This window comes from Balaenoptera physalus (genome assembly GCF_965194825.1).
Source record: "Balaenoptera physalus genome assembly, chromosome: 7".
Lineage (NCBI taxonomy): Eukaryota > Metazoa > Chordata > Mammalia > Artiodactyla > Balaenopteridae > Balaenoptera > Balaenoptera physalus.
The window spans coordinates 73,755,618-73,777,138 of record NC_138886.1 but is presented as its reverse complement, the minus strand read 5'-3'; the positions used below and the strand labels follow the sequence as shown (position 1 = coordinate 73,777,138).

Here is a 21,521-nt window from a genome sequence, read left to right as displayed (position 1 = left end):
GGAATGGGGAACAATATTTATAAATCATATATCTGATAAGGGGTTAATATCCAGAATATATATTTTAAAAACTCCTACAACTCAACAACAACAAAAATAATTAAGAAAGAAGCCAAAGGCCGGGCCCTGCTGCGCACGCGCGCACTCGGACAGTTGGGGGTGTTAGTCTGCCTCTCGCCTGTGGCGCGCAACCCCGGCGCAACACTCTGGCGCAGCCGCAGCGTGGGGCTCGCAGCGTGTAGGCACCGCGGGTGTGGGGCTGCACAGGCGCGGACAGTGTTGGCCTGAAGAAGACCTTCAGCGGTGCTCTAGCGGAGTGGACGGGCCCTCCTGGCTGAGCGGACAGGCCCTGCCGTTGGAGATATGTGTAACACACCAACTTACTATGACCTAGGAAAGGCTGCCAAGGATGTCTTCAACAAAGGATATGGATTTGGCATGGTCAAAATAGATCTGAGAACCAAGTCATGTAGTGGAGTGGAATTTTCTACTTCTGGTCATGCTTACAATGATACAGGGAAAGCATCAGGCAACCTAGAGACCAAATACAAGATTTGTAACTATGGACTGACCTTCACCCAAAAGTGGAACACAGACAGTACTCTTGGGACAGAAATGCCTTTGGAGAATAGAATAAGTTGGCTGAAGGTTCGAAACTGACTCTAGATACCATATTTGTAGGGAACACAGGAAAGAAGAGTGGGAAATTGAAGGCCTCCTATAAATGGGATTGTTTCAGTCTTGGCAGTAATGTTGGTATCAGTTTTTCTGGACCAACCATCTATGGCTGGGCTGTGTTGGCCTTTGGAGGTTGGCTTGCTGGCTATTAGATGAGTTTTGACACAGCCAAATCCAAACTGTCACAGAATAATTTCGCCCTGGGTTACAAGGCCACAGACTTCCAGCTGCACACTCATGTGAACAATGGCACTGAATTTGGAAGGTAGATCTACCAGAAGGTGAATGAGAAGACTGAAACATCAATAAACCTCTCGTGGACCGCCGGCAGTAACAACACACATTTCGGCATCACTGCTAAGTACAAGCTGGATTGTAGAACTTCTCTGTCTGCTAAAGTGAATAATGCCAGCCTGATTGGCTGCGTTATACACAGCCCCTTCGATCAGGAGTGAAACTGACCCTGTCAGCTCTAATCCATGGAAAGACCTTCAATGTAGGAGGGCATAAGGTCGGGCTGGGATTTGAACTAGAAGCGTAATGTGTTTTTTTTTTTTTTTTTTTTACACCCTCAGAGTAATTTTATTTTTTATTTTTTTATTTCTGCATGTCCATATCAAGTGAACTTTATTAGTAAACAATCATCATCCATTGCTATAAGAGGTGTCCGTGAATTCTGGAGTTCAAAGAGACCCCATAATTGTTTTGTTTTTTTTTTTTTACTCACAAATAACCTGTGTATGTTTATTTTTTATTTATTTTTTCTTATTAGTCATCCATTTTATACACATCAGTGTATACATGTCAATCCCAATCTCCCAGTTCATCACACCACAACCCCCACCCCCCGCCGCTTTCCCCCCTTGGTGTCCATACGTTTGTTCTCTACATCTGTGTCTCAATTTCTGCCCTGCAAACCGTTTCATCTGTACCATTTTTCTAGGTTCCACACATATGCGTTAATATATGATATTTGTTTTTCTCTTTCTGACTTACTTCACTCTGTATGACATTCTCTAGATGCATTCACATCTCTACAAATGACCCAATTTCGTTCCTTTATATGGCTGAGTAATATTCCACTGTATATATGTACCACATCTTCTTTGTCCATTCATCTGTTGATGGGCATTTAGGTTGCTTCCGTGACCTGGCTATTGCAAGTAGTGCTGCAATGAACATTGGGGTGAATGTGTCTTTTTGAATTATGGTTTTCACTGGGTATATGCCCAGGAGTGGGATTGCTAGGTCATATGGTAATTCTATTTTCAGTTCTTTAAGGAACCTCCATATTGTTCTCCATAGTGGCTGTATCAATTTACATTCTCACCAACAGTGCAAGATGGTTCCCTTTTCTCCACACCCTCTCCAGCATTTGTTGTTTGTAGATTTTCTGATGATGCCCATTCTAACTGGTGTGAAGTGATACCTCATTGTACTTTTGATTTGCTTTTCTCTAATAATTAGTGATGTTGAGCAGCTTTTCATGTGCTTTCTTGGCCATCTGTATGTCTTCTTTGGAGAAATGTCTATTTAGGTCTTCTGCCCATTTTTGGATTGGGTTGTTTGTTTTTTTAATATTGAGCTGCATGAGCTGTTTATATATTTTGGAGATTAATCCTTTGTACGAGAATTCATTTGCAAATATTTTCTCCCATTCTGAGGGTTGTCTTTTCGTCTTGTTTATGGTTTCCTATGCTGTGCAAAAGCTTTTAAGTTTCATTAGGTCCCTTTGTTTATTTTTATTTTTATTTCCATTACTCTAGGAGGTGGATCAAAAAAGATCTTGCTGTGATTTATGTCAAAGAGTATTCTTCCTATGTTTTCCTCTAAGAGTTTTATACTGCCTGGTCTTACATTTAGGTCTCTAATCCATTTGGAGTTTATTTTTGTGTATGGTGTCAGGGAGTGTTCTAATTTCATTCTTTTACATGTAGCTGTCCAGTTTTCCCAGCACCACTTATTGAAGAGGATGTCTTTTCTCCACTATATATCCATGCATCCTTTGTCATAGATTAGTTGACCATAGGTGCATGGGTTTATCTCTGGGCTTTCTATCCTGTTCCATTGATGTATATTTCTGTTTTTGTGCCAGTACCATATTGTCTTGATTACTGTAGCTTTGTAGTATAGCCTGAAGTCAGAGAGTCTGATTCCTCCAGCTCTGTTTTTTTCCCTCAAGACTGCTTTGGCTATTCGGGGTCTTTTTTGTCTCCATACAAATTTTAAGATTTTTTGTTCTACTTCTGTAAAAAATGCCATTGGTAATTTCATAGGGATTGCATTGAATCTGTAGATTGCTTTGGGTAGTATAGTCATTTTCACAATATTGATTCTTCCAATCCAAGCACATGGTATATCTCTCCATCTGTTGGTATCATCTTTAATTTCTTTCATCAGTATCTTATAGTTTTCTGCATACAGGTCTTTTGTCTCCCTAGGTAGGTTTATTCCTAGGTATTTTATTCTTTTTGTTGCAGTGGTAAATGGGAGTGTTTCCTTGATTTCTCTTTCAGATTTTTCATCATTAGGGTATCGGAATGCAAGAGATTTCTGTACATTAATTTTGTATCCTGCAACTTTACCAAATTCATTGATTAGCTCTAGTAGTTTTCTTTAGGCATTTCTTTAGTTTTCTAGGTGGCATCTTTAGGATTCTCTATGTATAGTATCATGTCATCTGCAAACAGTGACAGTTTTACTTCTTCTTTTCCAATTTGTATTCCTTTTATTTCTTTTTCTTCTCTGATTGCCGAGGCTAGGACTTCCAAAACTATGTTGAATAATAGTGGTGAGAGTGGGCAAACTTGTCTCGTTCCTGATCTTAGAGGAAATGCTTTCAGTTTTTCACCATTGAGAATGATGTTTGCTGTGGGTTTGTCATATATGGCCTTTATTATGTTGAAGTAGGGTTCCCTCTATGCCCACTTTCTGGAGCGTTTTTATCATAAATGGGAGTTGAATTTTGTCAAAAGCTTTTTCTGCATCATCTATTGAGATGATCATAAGGTTTTTATTCTTCATTCTGTTAATATGGTGTATCACATTGATTGATTTGTGTATATTGAAGAATCCTTGCATCCCTGGGATAAATCCCACTTGATCATGGTGTTTGATCCTTTTAATGTGTTGTTGTATTCTGTTTGCTAGTATTTTGTTGAGGATTTTTGCATCTATGTTCATCAGTGATATTGGTCTGTAATTTTCTTTTTTTGTAGTATCTTTGTCTGGTTTTGGTATCAGGGTGATGGTGGCCTAATGGAGTGAGTTTGGGAGTTTTCCTTCCTCTGCAATTTTTTGGAAGAGTTTCAGAAGGATAGGTGTTAGCTCTTCTCTAAATGTTTGATAGAATTCACCTGTGAAGCCATCTGGTCCTTGACTTTTGTTTGTTGGAAGATTTTTAATGACAGTTTCAATTTCATTACTTGTGATTGGTCTGTTCATATTTTCTGTTTCTTCCTGGTTCAGTCTTGGAAGGTTATACCTTTCTAAGAATCTGTCCATTTCTTCCAGGTTGTCCATTTTATTGGCATAGAGTTGCTTGTAGTAGTCTCTTAGGATGTTTTGTATTTCTGCGGTGTCTGTTGTAACTTCTCCTTTTTCATTTCTAATTTTATTGATGTGAGTCCTCTCCCTCTTTTTCTTGATGAGTCTGGCTAATGGTTTATCAATTTTGTTTATCCTCTTAAAGAACCAGCTTTTAGTTTTATTGATCTTTGCTATTGTTTTCTTTGTTTCTATTTCATTTATTTCTGCTCTGATATTTATGATTTCTTTCCTTGTACTAACTTTGGGTTTTGTTTGTTCTTCTTTCTCTAGTTCCTTTTGGTGTAACATTAGATTGTTTATTTGAGATTTTTCTTGTTTCTTGAGGTAGGCTTTTCTTGCTATAAAATTCCCTCTTAGAACTGCTTTGGCTGCATCCCATAGGTTTTGGATCGCTGTGTTTTCATTGTCATTTGTCTCTAGGTAGTTTTTGATTCCCTCTTTGATTTCTTTAGTGATCTCTTGGTTATTTAATAACGTATTGTTTAGCCTCCATGTGTTTGTGTTTTTTACATTTTTTTCCCTGTAATTGATTTCCAATCTCATAGGGCTGTGGTCAGAAAAGATGGTTGACATGATTTCAGTTTTCTTAAATTTACTGAGGCTTGATTTGTGACCCAAGATGTGATCTATCCTGGAGAATGTTCTGTGTGCACTTGAGAAGAACGTGTAATCTGCTGTTTTGGGATGGAATGTCCTATAAATATCAATTAAATCTACCTGGTCTACTGTGTCATGTAAAACTTGTGTTTCCTTATTAATTTTCTGTTTGGATGATCTGTCCATTGGTGTAAGTGAGGTGTTAAAGTCCCCCACTATTACTGTGTTACTGTCAATTTCCTCTTTTAGAGCTGTTAGCAGTTGCCTTATGTATTGAGGTGCTCCTACGTTGGGTGCATATATATTAATAATTGTTATATCTTCTTCTTGGATTAATCCCTTGATCATTACGTAGTGTCCTTCCTTGTCTCTTGTAACATTCTTTATTTTAAAGTCTGTTTTATCTGATATGAGTATTGCTACTCCAGCTTTCTTTTGATTTCCATTTGCATGGACTATCTTTTTCCATCCCCTCACTTTCAGGCTGTATGTGTCCCTAGGTCTGAAGTGGGTCTCTTGGAGACAGCATATATATGGGTCTTGTTTTTTAATCCATTCAGCAAGCCTGTGTCTTTTGGTTGGAGCATTTAATCCATTCACATTTAAGGTAATTATCGATATGTATGTTCCTATTACCTTTTTCTTAATTGTTATGGGTTTGTTTTTGTAGGTCCTTTTCTTCTCTTGTGTTTCCCACTTAGAGAAGTTCCTTTAGCATTTGTTGTAGAGCTGGTTTGGTGGTGCTGAATTCTCTTAGCTTTTGCTTGTCTGTAAAGCTTTTGATTTCTCCTTCGAATCTGAATGAGATCCTTGCTGGGTAGAGAAATCTTGGTTGTAGGTTCTTCCCTTTCATCACTTTAAGTATATCATGCCACTCCCTTCTGGCTTGTAGAGTTTCTGCTGAGAACTCAGCTGTTAACCTTATGGGAGTTCCCTTGTATGTTATTTGTCGTTTTTCCCTTGCTGCTTTCAATAGTTTTTCTTTGTCTTAATTTTTACCAATTTGATTACTGTGTGTCTCGGCATGTTTCTCCTTGGGTTTATCCTGCATGGGACTCTCTGCACTTCCTGGAATTGGGTGGCTATTTCCTTTCCCATGTTAGGGAAGTTTTCAACTATAATCTCTTCAAATATTTTCTTGGGTCCTTTCTCTCTCTCTTTTCCTTCTGGGACCCCTATAATGCGAATGTTGTTGCATTTAATGTTGTCCCAGAGGTCTCTTAGGCTGTCTTCATTTCTTTTCTTTTCATTCTTTTTTCTTTAGTCTGTTCTGTAGCAGTGAATTCCACCATTCTGTCTTCCAGGTCACTTCTCCGTTCTTCTGCCTCATTTATTCTGCTATTGATTCCTTCTAGTGTATTTTTCATTTCAGTTATTGTATTGTTCATCTCTGTTTGTTTGTTCTTTAATTCTTCTAGGTCTTTGTTAAACATTTCTTGCATCTTCTTGATCTTTGCCTCCATTCTTTTTCCAAAGTCTTGGATCATCTTCACTATCATTATTCTGAATTCTTTTTCTGGAAGATTGCCTATCTATCTATCTCCATTTCATTTAGTTGTTTTTCTGGGGTTTTATCTTGTTCCTTCATCTGGTACATAGCCCTCTGCCTTTTCATCTTGTCTATATTTCCGTGAATGTGGTTTTTGTTCCACAGGCTGCAGGATTGTAGTTCTTCTTAATGTGGTTTTGAGTAAAGCATCAGCTTTGTCCCTGGAGGTGAAGAGAAATGAACCCACTATGTTTTGGCCTTAAAATTCTTCTGTGAAATTACAAAAGTGTGAACTTTTTATTCTTCCAAAGAATTGTAATCCTCCCCACACTGAAGTCTAGATATCGAGTCCATCCTAAGGGAGGTGTACTTGAAGGTATGCCTGGAAGTTGTCACATTCGTGCCACATTTCAGTTCAGTTCCGCAGTGTTATTTTCCATGTGTTGCTCAGAGATGGTGTAGTGTCATATTACAAAGGAGATGACCCGACCCTCCAGTTGTTCATCACGTCCTGCATATCCCATACCACTTTTTCATGACCTTGTATTATATTGTTCTCTGTGTGGTCATGGAATCTTTGGTTTTGCATCAGAGTAAAATAAAATAAACCGATCATATTTGGAATACATAAAAAAAAAAGAAGCAAAAGACTTTAATAGACATTTCTCCGAAGAAGATATACAAATGTCCAAAAGACACAGGGAAAGATGCTCAATATCACTAACCATTAGGGAAATGGAAATCAGCACCACAATGAGATACCACCTCATATCCGTAAGGATAGCTACCATCAAAAAACAGAAAATAAAAAATGGTGAGGATATGAAGAAATTTGAACCCTTGTACACTGTTGGTGGGAATGTAAAATGGTACATCTACTATGGAAAACACTACAGCAGTTTCTCAAAAATTAAAAATAGAATTACCATATGATCCAGCAATCCCACTTCTGGGTTTGTGCACAAAATAATTGAAAGAAGAGTCTTGAAGAAATATTTGCACACTTATATAGTCATTGCAGAATTAGTCACAATAGCCAAAAGTTGGAAACAACCTAATTGTCCAGCAATGGATGAATGGATAAACAAAACATGGTAAATACAAACAATGGAATACAGTAAGTCCCCTACATATGAACGAGTTCCTTCCGAGAGTGAGTTCGTAAGTCTAACTTGTTTTTAAGTCCAACAAAGTTAGCCTAGGTACCCAACTAACACAATTGGCTATGTAGTACTGTACTGTAATAAGTTTATAATACTTTTCACACAAATAATACATAAAAAACAAACACAAAAAATAAAGGAAACATTTTTAATCTTACAGTACAGTACCTTGAAAAGTACAGTGTACAGTACAACAGCTGGCATACAGGGGCTGGCATCAAGTGAACAGGCAAGAAGAGTTACTGACTGGAGGAGGGAGAGGAGGTGGGAGATGGTAGAGCTGAAGGATCACCAGCAGTAGGAGATGGAGGGCAAGCTCTAGTTTCATTCACACCTAATGTTGATGGCACAGGTTCTGGTTCCTTGCTGGGTTCAATTCTCTCTACGCTCTTGGAAAAATGATCCAGTGATGTCTGGGTAGTTGCTCTTTTTTTCTCATCATAGATGATGCAGTAGCACTGGATTGCATTCTGAACGGCTACTGCAACCTTCATGTACCATTCTACATTCAGATCCTATGCCTCCTCAAATAAAGAAAATCCCCTTGCCATTTCCTGCATTGTGAATCTCTTCAGCTCTTCCGTTACTTCTTCCTCTTGTCTCTCTTCATCCTTTTTCTGGGGCTCCACTTCCATCAGGTCTTCATTAGTAAGCTCCTTGTGTTGCACAGCAAGTTCAATGAAGTCGTCCTCTTGCAGATCTAGCTTGAAATAAAGATACTGTACTACTGTACTCTATACAGTACTGTACAGTAAAGTACACAAAAGCACAACCACTTGTAGAGGATGCATGCACATGACAATGTATGCCAGACACATGAACTACTTTATGTGATTGGACATGCAAAGGCACGTTCGCATCTTTGAAAGTTCGCGACTTGAAGGTTCATATGTAGGGGACTTACTGTATTATTCAGCCTTAAAAAAGAAAGAAGTCCTGTCACATGCTATGACATAGATGAACCTTGAGGACAATATGCTTAGTGAAATAAGTTAATCACAAAAGACAAATACTGTTGTGATTCTACTTACATGAGGTACCTAGAGTAGTCAAAATCCAACACAGAAAGTAGTATGGTGGTTGCCAGGGGCTGGGCAGAGGGAAGAATGGGGAGTTTTTTAATAGTTATAGTGTTTCAGTTTTGCAAGATGAAGAGTTCTGGACACTGCACAGCAATATGAATGTACTGTACTTAATGCTACTGCATTGTATACTTAAAAATGGTTAAGATGGCAAATTGTATTTTACCCCAATGCTACCACAATTAAAAACAAAAAAGAAAAGAAACAACAGAAAATAAGTTGGTGAAACCATAAGTTCTTTGGATAATCAGTCTGATAGGTTTTCCCCTTTTAGCCTTCACTTTTTTGAATTTGGAGCTTGAGCTTAATTTCATATAGTTACTTGGCATTAAATGAGCCCTCTCAGCATAATGTATAGTCCAGTACTACTAAGGCACCTGAAAAGACATCAGTTATCTTTAAACCAAACAATATTCCAAAGAAAGCTCTACCTTCACCAAGCTATTCTGTGAAGATTGATGGATTTCCTTATATTAGTTTTCTATGCTATGTAACAAATCGTCACAGACTTGGTGACTTAGAACAATATGCGTTTATTATCTCAAAGATTCTCTGGGTGAAGTACCTGGGCACAGCTTAGTTGGGTCCTCTGCAAGGCTGCAATCAAGATATCAGCCAGGACTGAGTTCTCATTTGGAGGATCGATGGGGAAAGATGAACTTCCAAGATCACTCAGGTTGCTGGCAGAATTCATTTCCTTGTGACCATACAGCTCATATAAGCTTGATCCTTCAAAGTCAGTAAGGAAAGCAGTTGGGGGCAAGATAAAGTCTTATATAGCATGACTTAATCAGGGGAGTGACATCTTATCACTTTTGTCATATTCTGTTGATAGAAGCAAGTCACAGGTCTCTTTCACAATCAAGGGGGTGGAGGATAATACAAGGGCAGGAACACAGTGGTTGGAGTTGTAAAGTCTGTTCATCACATTTCTCTATCCATATTTTTCTCTTATATTGTTGACACAGTATAAAGAGTATTCCTATGAATAACCTGTCTTGGTTAGGTTGACAGGTGCCTATAACTGATCTCTTGCTGACCTTGGGGATTTAAGCGTGTACATTTCCTTGTTTCTACTTCCAGTGTACAACATTTTAAAACTCTCCTTCCGAAGTTTGGACCTTTGAATAATCCACAAAGCTGCTGCTTATTTTCTTTAGCAGTCTATACTAAACGCAGAACACTGATTGTTAGAAGACTAATGATCTGTCGTTCTCCCTTTCAGCTTTCCACGTCAGATGACAAACTTCAATCTCTAATATAAATTTACATTAATTAATAAGCTAGACTCAAATGTTTTCTTGGAAATAATTAGAGATTAAAAAAAAATCTTAGTTTAAATTTTTTTCTTGTTATAACATAGCACCATACTTCAATTCCTTGGAACCAAAATGTGTATTTTGTGTGTATGTGAGTGTATGTGTACAAAAATGTGGATTTATGACAACTTTTTGGTAAGCTCAGAAAAGGTCTCCTCTGTTTTCCCAAATATTCTCAGTAAGTGCTCTGGGCAAAATTCAAGTCTTTTTACATTTCTTCTCTCATACATATTTACTACAAGCTTCTACTTACCAGACATTTCTGGACCATTTAAAATGCAATGGTTAAGGTAACTATCTGTGTACTTTTTTTCAGTTCTAACTCAAGAGATTAGTGCTGATATATTTGCTCTCTAATACAGAATACCTTTTAATAAGGCATCTTATCTATTTCTAGCTAGAATGCCACCAGAAACAAATACTTTTAAAACACTTTCAAACAAATTATATTAGGATTTTAAAACAGACTGATGAAACTCACTTTGTTATCCAAATAATCAATACTGAGGACCACACTTTCAGTAGAAGTGATCCCCTTGTGTGTATCCGTAACTCAGAAATTAATCTGTTCTATTTTCATGGTAGAACCAGATGTGAATTTTGTCAATTTCTGATTTCCTTCTGTTTCTTAATTCCAAAGGATATCTGATAAAATTTTCACATGGACCTTCAACATATTGTTTGCCTCAGGTTTATATGCGACCTTTTTTTAAATAGATGAGGCTATAAAAGCTGATATTAGCTATTTTCTATTGAATGGCAACTAAAGGTTGTCATGCTACATCACAGACACATGTTGTTTCATTTCATCTGAGAAGAGGTGTGGATTTTATGAGCTGGATTTTTTTTTAAATTTCTTTAATAGTTAAGGAAGGGAGGGTCTAAGATTTTAGGAAATTTATACAAGATTATATGATTATTTGGATAGTGGTGCTGGGATTTGAATCTAAACCTATCTAACCTCATACTCCAATGAGATAGGCTCAGATGTAGTGAGCAACAGATTGAGAGGGCAGGGCAGCAGAGCAGGCCCTGCACAGGATAGAGGATGTAAAAACAGAAAGTAGTTGCGTTCCCCAAGCCCCTCCAATAGAAGAGATGTCACCTCAAGATTATCAACCCTTTTCAGACAGACCACTGGTCATTTTATAGGCATCACTGTATGAGCTAAGCCTTACATCTACCCTCCTCGCACCATCTCCAACTTAATGTGGCAACTGGCTACACAAAACACAAGGGGAGCGATCTGGAGACATACCAGTAGATAAGGTTTTAACAAGTTCAGATCAGCTCCTACCTCTATCCTCTATGACTTACATTCTCCTGAATTTAAAGCCTCTTTATTTTCAAATAACTTGCTGTTTTGAATTAATTTGATTTTCTAATATCTTGGTCTTCTAAGGCACCATGATAAAGAAGAGAAGTAGCCATAGAATAGAACAACCAGTTCTGATGTGATTGACCAGCACTATGAAAAGGACAGGCTGAAAATTAAGAGTGAATGGAGTTGAGTATTTTGTGTCCTAAGCCCACAGATTCATTTAAAAATTCCAATTTTGTATTTCATGTCAGATAAACAATTTCTTATGCATTGAGGAAAAATTGTGTGTGGGTGTTCACAGGGGGACAGGTATGAAATTAAATCTCTGAGAGCTTACTGTTCAATAGAAACTATGCATATACTATAGCAGCAATCAATTTCACACTAACTCTACAATACATTTAATATCAGCCCCATTTTATAGAAAATGATACTGATGTTCAGGGAAGTTAAATGCATGTTCCAGGCCATAGAGGTGGTAAGTAGCACATCTCATTCCAAGTTCGGTACTCTTTCCCTTACAGGTATTAACCAGTTGTGGTGATCATATGTACAATATTAAGATCAGATTTTAACACAAGTTCCTTCAAACATGCAAATAGATAAAACTATCTAAAACACTGTGTAAAAGTAAATGTACACTTCCAAGGAGACTCTACTCAACTTAGATTTACCAAATAGTATGCAATTTCAACCTAATTAAAACATGTTGTCATGCAAGTAGAATAACATTTTTAATCATTTATTAATAATTAACATTTAAATATTTACTTTATCTCTCTTGAGGATTCTGTTACTTAGTGAGTAAAAGTTAAAGTTTTTAAAGTTTAGATGCTATTAAGAGATACATATGTAAAACTGGAACTTCCTCAAGACCCCTGAGCTCCTCTGACTGGGACAGATGTCACCCCAAGGTCATCAACCCATTTCAAACAGACCACTTGTCATTTCATAGTCATCTGCATATAATCCAGCATCACATTCACCCTCCCCATAATCAGGAGATTGGAGTGGGATGTCTTTATTGCTGCTACAACTCCAGCTTCCTTTTGGTCACAAATATCCATTCACTCCATTTCCCCATGTGAAAAACACTAAATTCCTCTTCAAAACATCCCCATAGTCCCATTTTTACATGGCATACATTTTACATTTTTCAGGCTCAACCAGGTCCAGATGCAGTGCCTGTGGATCTGGAGAGCTAGATAAATTGTCTGCACCCCTCCCATCCCGTGCACCCAACATGTGATGGTAGAAAAGGGCAGGATAACCCAATAAACACCCCTAACTCGAAATGGAAAGAAGAGGAGACAAATAGCAGTTATGAGTCTACAGCATTTCTGAGATCCTAACGAGCAAATATTGCCAGAATCCTGTACCCTGGGGATAGGAAATGTACCTTGACTAAGCTTCAGTTCAGTTCAGTCAATTGTTCTCTCTAGCTCTTGACTCCACTCTCTGGGATTTTCTCCTTTGCATCATTCTCCTTGGCCATTTTTGAAAAGGGCATCGAGCAGATTTCTTGGTCAGCTTCCTGTTGAATGTCTTTTAATATCTCAAAAATCTCATATTCTTTTAGTGCAGGCAGGAGGTGCCTTTGCTAGTACAACTCTCTTGAAACATTCTGAATTTCTATGTATTTGATTCCGGTCAAATCCATGTGCTAAATGTCACCTCTAAAATAGTTTTACAAAATACCTCTCTCTCTCTCCTTAGTTACTAGAGGTTTGTATACATCAGGATTCTATGGGCTTATGACCCTACATTTCCTAGGAGTCTTGCTGGCTTAGAAGATCTACTAGATGTCTCTTACTCCTTTCAGAGGTTTTAACAAAGACTGTCACAGCCACAGGCTTGATTTAGTCTTTGCTCTGAGATCACGTCTTACTGTAATGCTCAGAGTAATTGTCCTTTATCTGAGGCTGTTCTTCAATGGACTGTCAAAGAAAGATTACACTGGACAAAGTTAAAAAAACCAGGAAGCCTTAGTTAAGATTACTGCAGCAGAGGAAAGAGACTGAACTCAAGGTGAATGTATTTTTAAGTGCTGAGGTGAGTGATCTAGTGGAAAAGGACTAGAGAACATTAAGGAAGGAGATTGGTCAGTGGGAAGTGGGATGTGCCATCACATTGAGTTGTTCCTGAGTTTGCAGATGTTTTTCTCTATGATTAGGCCATCTGTGTTTGCTAACTGATGCCCCTTGAAGACACTATCCTACCTTTCCACAGAGATGGGAGGTAGGAGCACTCTTATCCTTGACGACTGTATTTCAAAGGAGTGGCTCCCAGGTCTTTTTTTTTTTTTTTCTAATGCATTTACATTTTTATTAGGCTTACAAAAATTAAATTTAATGGTGTCTTTAGGTACACATTTACTGAATAAAATCAAATATGTATTATCTTCATAATAACTTTTTTAAAAAATGCAATGGACTTATTTAAGTTTCTTCCATGGTTCACCCTAATTTAGGTAGAGAAAATTCTATTTTTTAAAATTAAATAATTAATTAATTAATTAATTTTAACATCTTTATTGGAGTATAATTGCTTTACATGAGAAAACCCTTTTTGTATTGTAAAACTGGCAAGAGGCTGGGAGAATATTTACCTCTCAAAAGGGCAGAGAAAGAGTTTACAATAGAAAGTTTTCTGAAGTAAACGCCCTAAAATAAGGGAGGCAGGGGACCTACCATCGGAAGAAAGCTCCCTGAAGTTTAGTGAAGCTGAGGGGAAGATTAAGGCCATCTTGGTTAGGATACACCTTTGATTTGAAGACCGACAGTTCCCTTCTCCAGCCATGCAATCTTTGAGCTCTCTATTCTAAGTTTGGCTTGCCAACTGGCTAGTTTTTGTTTTATTTTGTTCTTTAATCAGCTCATCACTTTCTTGTAGTATCTTAAGCAAGTAACTCATACATTCAACATTTTGCCTCAAAATTTTATTTTCTCTCTTTTAAATAACTGTAACTAAAATTTTACCGAAAGTCTTGCCACTATTACAGGGCTCATTCTTCCAGCTTCCCGTAAGAGTCTCTTTGCTGCCTCCCACCTAATTCCAAATAAAACAGCACATATTTTAGTTTTTCCCATTTGTGTGTTTTGTTTTGTTTTATGGTATCATCCCATCACCAATTTTTCATAGTCATATTTTCCTACATAAAAATCTGTGGCATACAGCATTAAGTGTTTTTCTTGCCCATGGTCTTTGGGTCAGCTTGGGTCAGCTTGTGGGCTCAGCTGAAGGGTATTAAGATGCCAGGGAAAACTTCTCATGACAAGGGCAGAAGCACAAAAGAGAAAGCCAAAAACTCAAGCATATTTTAAGCCTCCTGTGTCATCAGTTCACTAATACAGTATTCCACTTGCCAAAGCAATTTACATGGCCACGCCTAAAGTCAAGGGGAAAGGAGGAATACTCTATCCAGTGTGGATAAGGGGAAAAGGAACTGAACAATGAACACGAGCAAGGACTTACTCTACAACAGCTACTTTTGTTTTGTCTTTTCTCAGATAAATTTTTAAATGAGAGAAAAATGTATGTTTCAGAGGGCTGCTGTAGGAATTATACAAAATAGGATAAGTGAAACATCTAATAAGGTTACTGGCATATGTAGAAATTTCTTAAATTTTAGTTTCTTTGTACTAAGTTAAATATCATTCATCAAGGAAAAAAATGGACACTTTACATCTTATATTTATACATAGAACATTATTTTTTTCTTTAACTGGTGTCTCCCTTTTCCCTTTAAAAATATAATTCACTTTAGTAAATTGGTCACAAAGTGTTTTAGTCTCAAATAATGTATGGTTTTACAGGTTAAATTTTTATTAGAATCTCTTCAGATATTCTAATTCTATTCTGAGTCAGTTACAACCCAAGATCCAGAATGAGACGTTTTCCCCCCTAGGAACATATTTAAAAGAATGGCTGGAGAAGAGCCTTTTGTGGGTCAGGACAGTCTTGATGAATATTCCCACCAATAATTAATTCCTGATTCACAGAATTAGGAAGGTTATGAATCTCCACTTGGTACAATTTAATTATTTGAACTTAATTTGTATGAATTTAGCTGGAGAAAAACTGGACTAATTTCAGACTGGTAAGCAGATGGCCAGTTTTCCTCTGCTTACTATTCCCTCGGTTCCCTTCCTCCTTCAATTTTCATCTACTATCTCACAAGTGTTTTTAGGACTATTCCCTGGAGGTTCATAGAATGAGTGATATTCTCTGTGGCTACTCACTCTGCTTAGATAGAAAATATTCCAGGAGAAAAAGATAAAAATATATTGGCCCTCTATGAAACTGCCTTTGTCTGCATTAGTAGGCTCTATCTGGCAACATTAAGTACATTATTTATTGCTGTCCTTAAGATCTTCTTGAAACAGCAAAAGATATATTTCAATTGAAATTAAAATAAATATGCTGCATAATTGCTTTAGACTTTGATGTCTTAGCGTTTGTGTATAAATTTTAATTTATATAAATATGTAACTAAACATAAAGTTGTAGCAGTGAATAAGAGTATGAAATTTGGAGTTAGATTAAATGGGGCTTGAGTTCCAGACGTTTGACTCTGGAAACCAGATAGTCTAGGTGAATTTCAGTATTTGCATTTGTTAAATGGGTTTAACTCTAGCACATCCTTACATGACTATTTCAGGGGTTAAGTGAAATAACTCAAATATTGCATATATTGCCTGGGAGAACTAAATGAGATAGGCATGTAATGTGCACAGTACACGACAATTAGTAAGGACTAAAAAGATATATATACTCATGTTTATACTATATGCCATGCATATTATATATATGTAATAGGTATTAAATATTTTACCATAACTTTACTAATGTGATATAAACACATACCCATTAATATTCTTCAAACAGGTAATAATTAGCAAGTCTATGAATTAAAATAGGAATAGACAAATTTCTCCTGCAAAGGCCCAGTCAGTATATATGTCCTGCTTTGTGGGACATATACACTCTATCACAGCTTCTCAATTCCACTGTTGTAGCAGCCTAGAAACCATGGACCATACGTAAATGAATGAGCTGTGGCTGTGTTCCAAAAAAGCTTTATGAACACTGAAATTTAAATTTTATCTATTTTTCACATCATGAAATATTTAGGTTTTTTATATTTTTGCAACCATTTAAAAATATAAAAGCCATTTGCAGCTCCATAGCTGTACAAAAAGAGGTGGTGGGTCAACCTTGGCCCATGTGCTATAGCTTACCTACTACTGAATTAAGACACTGTACCAGTGTTGACACGCCTCTTCTCCCTCTTACAGTTTTTTTTAATTTACTTAATTTTTGATTTGTTTAAGTTTTAGTTTAGTTTAGTTTTGTTTTAAATCATATAACTAAGGAATTTCTCACAGGAAGGCCATATTGATTCTATTTACTAAATGGATATTACCTATCTGTGCGCTTTTCCCCAAAATTATTTTTTTTAATATTAGTTCGACATAGAAAGCAATTATTAGTTGGATAAAAATAGATCTTTAACAATTATATATGTGCTTATGCTTGTACTTGATAAACCTTCCTATTATTTCTAATACAGTTTCTGGTTTTCAATATTTCTCCTACCTTGGGTTTTTTGTTTGTTTTGTTTTTGAGTAAATAAGATAACTGTATTATCACTGAAGGGAGAGATTTAAATAAGTAGAAATAAGTAGAGCACAAAACAAAAGGCCTAAGAAATCAAATAAATCACTATAAAAACTCTAAAATGTTTAATTTCATCACTTTTTATATAATGGCATAACCATTGTTTGAGAGGCTTACTCAGGTCTGCAAAATTCAATAATGATTTTTATTTTAGTTGAACAGAGTAGTTAATAATCTGATAGGCAACCTACTATCTAAGATAGCACAACTTCCCAAGTTTTACCATGGATCACAGGAAAGTCAAAGCATCAGTTAACCATCTTAAATTTACATGCGCCCTTCCTGTGATGGTTAATTTTATGTCAGCTTGACTGGGCTAAGGGATGCCCAGATAATAACTTTATTTCTGGGTGTGTTTGTGAGGGTATTTCCAGAAGAGAGTACCATTTGATTTAGTAGACTGAATAAAGAAGATCTGCCCTCACCAATGTGGGTGGTAGCATCAGTCTGTTGAGGGCCTGAATGGAAAAAAGAAAAAAATGAAAGAAGGAAGGGCAAATCCCCTCTGTATTTCCTTGAGCTGGGATGTCATCCATCTTCTCCTGCCTCCGAACACAGGAGCTCCTGCTTCTCAGCTCTTCAGACTTAGACTGAATTACACCACCGGCTTTCCTGGTTCTCCAGCTCATCGTGTGTCTACTCCTTTAGAAAAGTTCCCAGAATTTCCTTTTGATTCTAACTATGAAATATTCTTCATCTAATTATTATTAAATTAAATGCCATTTTTTCCCAATATGTCTCAGTGGAAACTACAGATATTTTCACCATTGGCTTAAAAAGTTAGTGAATCAGGGCTTTAAAAGGGCAGAAAATGCACAGATGCACAATAAAAGTTTAAAGAGCAGGACCTGACATTTTGGGATACCTTAGTGAATATTAAATAACAGAATTCTAAAGCTAGTACTAACTCAGGCTCAGTGCATCCTTCTCTGTTGTGACTGTTGACTCGGCAGAACTCCCAGCTTTTCTTCATTCTGAGCAACGCTGAAATGTGATGTTACTGCCACAGACTCTTCCTGTTTACTCTTTAAATTGTTTCAAATATTTTAAAGACTGAATTGGACTCTCCATGAAGCAGTCTCATTGCTGCATTCTCTTGCATATCCAAACACTCAAAGCACAGGTCAATAAAGCACAAATATAATGAAAAATGTTTTGTTTGATTTTATAGACTGGAGGTAAAGCAAGGGTAGAGAAAAGTTAAGGGAATTGAACAAACTATACAGAAAGTTTTCGTTATCTCCAAATTAAAAGATTCTTTATATTTACACTAAAATATACAGAATAAAAATCAGACTGAGTACAGTTAAACATTTATGGTCTTCTTTTGTCTAAAATATTTCATAAAATCTGGAAATTTGAACAACTGATACTCAAACCTTTCCTTAACAAATTATGAAAATGTCTTAGTGCTTTACCTTTCTAGACTTAATATTGCTTTAGGAGCAACCCTTGGAATTTTTTTGATATTTACTATGAAGACATTTTGAATACAATATTTTTTAACTTATACTTCTGTCTCTAATTAAAGACACTTGGGAAAAATTTCTCTCAGTGTCTTGAGGCAGGAATGCATATACATATATATATATAAAATATATATTTACAATATATATTTAAATATAGATTTACAATATACTTTTAAATATATATTTATAATATATATTTAAATATATATTTATAATATATTTTATATATTTATAAATTTATATTATATATAAATAAGTTATATACATATAATTTATTTTTATCTAATGGGTTGGTCCATGGAATTATGGAACTTATAAATCATGTTAGACTTTGTGTTATGCTGCTTTTTCATGTTTGCTGCCAGAAAGCTCAGAGCAAAATTTGTAGTTCATCTCCATTAAGTACACTGGATCTCATAGGATGAGGTTTCTTGCCTCTTTCCCTTCCAAAGAAAATATTAAAGGAAATACAGAAGTGAACTGGTTAAGTTTTTCCTTATCTGTACACTGATAAATAGAGATGAAAAACTAGACTCTCTCCAACCAGTGAAGAAATGTCCTCCAAAGTTCCTTTGGCAGATGCTAACCAAGGCTTTATTTTCAGGGATGGGAAGTTCAGAAGCTTAGAAAAAAATTCATTTCATTATGTAGAAAAATTCAGCTCTTTTCAGTTTTTATATCAAAATTCATTGAAAACTCAAGGCATGTCATTGAAAGCTTTGAGTGTTTGGAATGTCTTTTATTTTCTTTTTCCCAGTTAATCAATTATGATTATTTTTGAGATTTAAGTGGTGATTTACAAAGATAGACCTTATTAAGTTGTGCTACCTATTTTTGGATATATGAACATCCAAAAAGTTAAAGAAAAGACAAAGAAATAAAAATTAATAATATAGGAAATTTTCTGATGAATTATAATATTCAAAGGAAAAGAATAGCTATAGAAGCAGGTACATACAATCTTAGTAAAATGCAGAAGATTGTCACAATTCAAAGCATAGTAAAAGGAATGCTAGCATATAAATCAGCATTTGTTAAAATGAAGTGTTGGGAGATACCTAATATATGGTATATAGTAGATGCATTTGGGAGGATTGGGCTTAGCTCTGTTTCTTGGCTAAAATAATAATAAAAAAAATTAGTTGGTAGATAGCACATTTCCATATAGGCATATATGGCTTGGAAAACTGATTTAAGGTTTAACCTCTTAGCTTATAAGGACTTTATTTTACAGACTTAGAATTTTATTTTTTTAATTGAAATATAGTTGATTTACAATGTTTCGTTGATTTCTGCTGTACAGCAAAGTGATTCAGATATATATACACATTTTATTGAATATTCTTTTCCATTATGGTTTATCTCAGGGTATTGAATATAGTTCCATGTGCTATACAGCAAGACCTTGTTTTTTATCCATTCTATATGTAAAAGTTTGCATCTACTAACCCCAAACTCCCAGTCCATGTCTCCCCCACTTCCCCTCCCCCTTGGAAACTACAACTCTGTTCTCTATGTCAGTGAGTCTGTTTCTGTTTCATAGCTAGATTCATTTGTGAAATATTTTAGATTTCACATATAAGTGATAGCATATGGTATTTGTCTTCCTCTTTCTGACTTACCCACTTAGTATGATAATCTCTAATTGCATCCATGTTGCTGCAAATGGCATTATTTGTTCTTTTTTATGGCTGAGTAATATTCCATTGTATATATGTACACATCTTATTTATCCATTCATTTGTTGATGGACATTTAGGTTGTTTCCATGTCGTGGCTATTGTGAATAGTGCTGCTATGAACATAGGGGTGCATGTATCTTTTTGAATTATGGTTTTGTCCAGATATATGCTCGGGAGTGGGATTGCTGGATCATATAGTAATTCTATTTTTAGTTTTTGAGGAACCACCATACTATTTTCCATAGTGGCTGCACCAACTTACATTCCCACCGACAGTGGAGGGTTCCCTTTTCTCCATATCCTCTCCAGTGTTTGTTTGTTATTTGTAGACTTTTTAATGATGGCCATTCTGGCTAGTGTGAGGTGGCACCTCATTGTATTTTTGATTTGCATTTCTCTAATAATTAGTGATGTTGAGCTCTTTTCATGTGCCTATTGGCCATCTGTATTTCTTCTTTGGAGAAATGTCTAGGTCTTCTGCCCATTTTTCAATTGGGTTGATTTTTTGTTGTTGACTTGTATGAGCTGTTTGTTTGTCTATTTTGGAAATTAAGCCCTTGTCGTTTGCATCGTTTGCAAATATTTTCTCCCATTCTGTAGGTTTTTTTTGTTTTTTTTTATGGTTTCCTTTGCTGTGCAAAAGCTTGTAAGTTTGATTAGGTCCCATTTGTTTATTTTTGTTTTTATTTCTATTGCCTTGGGAGACTGACCTAAGAAAACATTGGTATGATTTATGTCAGAGAATGTTTTGTGTATGATCTCTTCTGGGAGTTGTAGGGTGTCATGTCTTAAGTTTAAGTCTTTAAGCCATTTTGAGTTTATTTTTGTGCATGGTGTGAGGGTGTGTTCTAATTTCATTGATTTACATGCGGCTGTCCAACTTTCCAGGCACCACTTGCTGAAGATACTGTCTTTTTCTCCATTGTATATTCTTGTCTCCTTTGTTGAAGAGTAATTGACTGTAGGTGTGTGGGTTTATTTCTGGGCTCTTTATTGTGTTCCATTGATCCATATGTCTGTGTTTGTGCCAGCACAACACTGTTTTGATTACTGAAGCTTTGTAGTATTGTACAGACTTAGAATTTTAGTAAGAACTTAGCATTCAAAACCAAACAGGTTGGTTATATGTAGGATACATAGATCTTTCCAGATGTTCACCTTTGCAAACAATAAGTTCTATATTTGCTTCAAAGAGCAAATTTCATTAGCTGATGTTCAAGCTGCTTCCATGACTTGGTCACACATTGAGGACTCTGGTATAGGTATGATGTTTTGGATCTGTTTTGAAAATTAACATCTGGACATTTGTGTCTGTGATAGTCATAAAATTTAAAGATGTATATCTCAAGATTTGCAAATATTAGAATACGGAAATATATATTTTACAATAGGTTCTCTGTACAATTGAAATCTGTAGTATATGTCAGATTATTACTGACTTCTGGCAGGGATGGTTAGGTCTTAATGCAAGGGAAGTTTGCCTAATGCTTGGG

General features: G+C 36.1%; 1 long non-coding RNA gene and 1 pseudogene across 3 annotated transcripts in view; both read left to right on the top strand.

Moving 5' to 3' along the window:
• LOC309664781 overlaps positions 1-21,521 on the top strand; it is a 630,188-nt gene that overhangs the window by 587,017 nt on the left and 21,650 nt on the right. The gene's annotated exons all lie outside the window — the stretch shown is intronic.
• On the top strand, positions 318-2,370 carry LOC309664771 (non-selective voltage-gated ion channel VDAC3 pseudogene; annotated as a pseudogene). Its single transcript has one exon. The product of its transcript is annotated as a non-selective voltage-gated ion channel VDAC3 pseudogene (transcript).